Genomic DNA, 4,531 nt, shown 5'->3' on the forward strand with positions numbered 1-4,531 from the left:
CATGTCTGTCTGTCTGTCTGTCTGTCTGTCGTCGTTCTCTGTTTCTGTCTGCTGTCTGTCTGCTCATTCTGTCTAGTCTGTCGGTCTGTCGTTCTGTCTGTATGGTCTGTCTGTCCTGTCTGTTCTGTCTGTCTGTCTGTCTGTCTGTCTGTCTGTGGAGTTGGGTTTCTTGTCTGAGCTTTGAAAAAGTTGCTTGTCTCCCATCCTGTTCTTGTTTATGAAGATATTTTCTCTCACTCCACTCTCTCTCTGTCTTCTTTCTCGTCTCTCTCTCTGCTCTGTTCTGCTCTCTCTCTCTTCCTCGTGTCTCATCTCTCTCTCGCTCCTCTCTCTGTCTTCTCTCTCTTCTCTCTTTCCGCTCTCTCTGCTCCTCGTTCCTCTCGTTCTCTCTCCGCTCTCTCTCTGCTCGTCTTCTCCTGTCTGTCTCTGCTCGTCTGTCTCTGCTTCTTTCTCTCTCTTCTGTCTCTCTCTCCTCCTCTCTCTCTCTCTCTCCTCTCTCTCTCCTCTCTCTCTTCTCTCTCTTCTCCCTCTCTCGTCCGTTCTCTCTGTCTTCTCTTTCTTTTCCTCTCTAGTGTCAGTGGGGTCGATGAATATGAGTCCGTGTGCCATCTGATCCTATGGGGAAGAGGTACAGAGTAACTACATGGGCTTTGAACTGGACCCTTCTCAAATTTCTGGGAGGCTGGTCTCTGGATAAACACATATACTCAACACGCCAAGCAGTATGTTTAAATATAACTGTATACATATGTGTCATCAACAGCACACAAACGGCCGTCATCATGAACACACACACACACACATGTATGCTCGAAACACACAAAACACAAACACAACACACAACCATCTTCTCTCAACAACACACACACACCACAATTTCATTTGGCTGAATCAATAGTATGTGGGGTTTTTTCTTAAAATAAATGAATGAATTACATTTGGTCTCCCTCCTCCCCCTGTCCTGTCTGGTATCTCCCATGTAAGGGTAGTGGTGAGAACGTGTTTGTGTCAGAGCAGCCCCTGTGAGTAGCAGTGTAATGGGGGAACGGACGTCCGACGCTTCTATCTTCCTGTCCCAGCGCTGTAAGCGGCCTCGCCGACAGCAACAAGCTACTGCACCCTGTAGCCCTGTGCAACAGGCATCGACGGGAAGCCTCTATGTGGGAGACCGTGAACTTCATACGCAGGGTCCTACCCTCGCTCAAGTACCACGTGGCATACTGGAACTGAGGTTACGGATGGAGGGATGAGGAGAGAGGAGAAGGATGGGGGGAGGAAGAGAAGAGAGGAGAGGAGGAGAAGAGAGATGGGGAGAGACGAGAGGAGAGCGGAGTAGTGTGGTAGGATATGAACATGTTTGGATGAGAATCAGTGAGGTTGTAATGAAAAGCGGGAGGGCTCGGGGGACAGAGTGATTTGAAGTAAGAATTTAACACTGCACTAGATCAATTTATCTCCTGGGTGTTTTTATATTCCATAATTTAAACTAAAGTGCTCTTCCCTTCACCGCTCCAAAAAACAGCTATCTCTCTCTCTCTCTCTGTCGTTCTGTTGTCCCCGCTCGAGAGAAATTACACAAGCTTATCTCCTCTCTCTCTCTGTTCGTTCTGTTGTCCCATCAGAAACACTAAGCTATCTCTCTCTCTCGTCGTCGTTCTGTTGTCCCCTCAGAAATACCACAGGCTATCTCTCTCTCTCTCTTTTCGTTTCTGTTTGTCCCTCAGAAACAACTACAGCTATCTCTCTCTTTTCTCGTTCTGGTTGTTCCCCATCAGAAACACTACAGCTATCTCTCTCTTGTTGTCCTGTTGTCCATCAGAACACTACAGCTAATCTCTCTCTTTCTGTTGTCCTGTTGTCCCCTCAGAAACACTATCAGCTATCTCTCTCTCTCTTTCTGTTTGTTCTGTTGCCCCCCTCAGAAACACTACAGCTACTCTCTCTCTCTGTCTGTTCTCATAAAGATATGTATCTCTGGTTGTTCTGTTGCCACATCAGAAACCTACAGCTAATCTTCTCTCTCTGTTGTTCTGTTTGCCCTCAGAAACACTACAGCTATCTCTCTCTCTCTCTCTGTTGTTCTGTTGTGCCCATGCCAGACACATTCCAACTACAAGCTTCAACTCTCTCTCTCTGTTGTTCTGTTGTCCCCTCAGAAACACTACAGCTAAGCTCTTCTCTCTCTGTTTGTTCTGTTTGCCCCCTCAGAAACACTACAGCTATCTCTCTCTGTTGTTCTGTTGCCCCCAGAAACACTACAGCTATCTCTCTCTTGTTGTTGTTGTGTTGCCCCTCAGAAACACTACAGCTATCTCTCTCGTCTTTGTTGTTCTGTTGCCTCCCCTCAGAACACTACAGCTATCCTCTCTCTGTTGTTCTGTTGGTCCCATCAGAAACACTACAGCTATCTCTTCTCTGTTGCTCAACTAGCTACTCCCGTTGTTCGCCACTCAGAAACACTGACAGAGCTTATCTCTCTCGTCTGTTGTTTCTGTGCGCCCTCAGAACACTTACGCTAATTCTCTTCCGTCTCTGCTTGTTCTGTTGCCCCCTCAGGAAAACACTACCAGCTATACTTCTTCTCTCTGTTGGTTCTGTTGCCTCCCTCAGAAGACACTAACAGTATCTCTCTCTCTTCTTTTGTTTGCTGTTTCCACAGAACACTAGACAGCTATCTCTCTCTCGTCTGTTGTGCTTTTCCCCCAGAAAACAACTAAAGCTATATCTCTCTCTCTCACTACATTAACATTTGTTCTGGGTTGTTTTTTCTGTCTTATCCTTTGAAGGAACAAAGATTTCAGACACAGGTAAGATGCTTCGCTCCTCGGTTAAATCATAAATTCCAAGCTTAAAAGTGAAATAGARGCAGTAATTTAGAGTTACTTTAATCACAAAGATTGTTAAATTGCCCCCTGGGAAATATTATTTTAATCTAAGTTATTTTTCTCCAATTCAATTCAAATTCCAATAACTTTATTGTTCTCTCTCCATCCTACAGTAACAACCCCACTCATAAGTACTTCCTGGCCATTAACCCGGTAACAGGAGCGTTGTTTATCTCGGATACCAATTCGCGGCGTATCTACCGTGTGCGCTCGCTGACGGGCGGGCGGCTTCTGTCGGACAATGCAGAGGTGGTTGCTGGGACAGGAGAGCAGTGTCTGCCCTTCGACGAGCGCTGTGKGGATGGAGGCAAAGCTACTGAGGCGACACTGATGAGCCCCAAAGGTGAGGAGTAGAGGAACATACACACACAAAGAGATATTCCAAACATTGAGGGCTAAGCCACGGACAGTACCCTCATAAGTTCCGAAGTGTAACTAGGATAGGGAAGGAAGAGACGTCCGTGCTACTGAGGTGCTGGTATTCATGATCTAGTCGTGAAAATAGTAGTGATATCTTTCCTTTTTTATATCAGAAGACTGATGATGAAACTAATTGTCCGTCTAGTAGTGAAAGTAAAGCAGGGCAGAAGCAGAAGGAGGTTATAAACCAGATTACAGCTGAAGTTAGGATGATATCACGGGATGAAGCCTGCATCAAAAAGAAGAACGCTGTGACACCAAACTGTCAAAGATGTCACCCTGTCACGTTTCCTCAGTGTGTGTGTGTGTTGTGTGTTGTGTGTGTGTGTGTGTGTGTGTGTGTATCCTTCCTGTCAGAAGGATACAAAGCCAGCCAGCACTTATCAGCCTGCCCTGTCAGTCCTCTTTCTCTCTCCCTCTCTCTGTCTGTCTATTTCTATCTCTCTCAGCCATACTTTTGCAAGGCACTGTACAGACAAGACAGACAGACCAGACAGACAGACAGAAGACAAGACAGACCAGACAGACAGACAGACGACAGACAGACAGAACAGACAACAGACAGACAGAACAGACACAGACAGACAGACAAGACAGACACAGATAGACAGGGCAGACAGACAGATGATGTACCCGAGACAGACAGACAGACAGACAGACAGACAGACAGGCAGGCACGAAGACACAGACTGGATGTAACACACAGACAGGCAGGCAAGGCAGACAGAGGCGACATACAGACATACACAGACAGACAGAAGACAGACAACAGAACAAGACAGACAGACACAGACAGACAGACAGACAGACAACAGACAGCGACAGACAGACAGACAGCCAGAGGACAGAACAGACAGACAGAAGACAGAGACAGACAGGCAGAACAGACAGACAGACAGACAGACAGACAGACCAGACAGACAGACAAGACAGACAGACCAGACAGACAGACAGACAGACGAGACAGACAGGAGCAGACAGACCAGGTAGGCAAGGCAGGACAGGGCCAGGGCCAGGCAGGGCAGACAGAACAAGACTGCTGGGGAAAGAAGCAGAAAGGAATAGCGTATGATGGAATCAAAGCAATGCCATTAGGACGGATGGAGAAGAGAGGGGAAGAGGGGTTACAGGGGTGCCTTTTGAACAGAGGAAAGCACACGTGGGGGAGAGAGGGAAAGAGAATAGGTCCAGTGGACAAGAAGAAGGCTGGAGGGCTGAGAGAGATA

The 4,531-nt window shown here is 47.1% G+C and overlaps 1 pseudogene; it reads left to right on the forward strand.

Annotated features, from left to right (window-relative positions):
* The window catches only part of LOC111965534 (teneurin-2-like), a 67,678-nt pseudogene that overhangs the window by 29,878 nt on the left and 33,269 nt on the right, over window positions 1-4,531 (forward strand).

Source organism: Salvelinus sp. IW2-2015, linkage group LG6.2 (genome assembly GCF_002910315.2).
Source record: "Salvelinus sp. IW2-2015 linkage group LG6.2, ASM291031v2, whole genome shotgun sequence".
In the NCBI taxonomy this organism is placed as follows: domain Eukaryota; kingdom Metazoa; phylum Chordata; class Actinopteri; order Salmoniformes; family Salmonidae; genus Salvelinus; species Salvelinus sp. IW2-2015.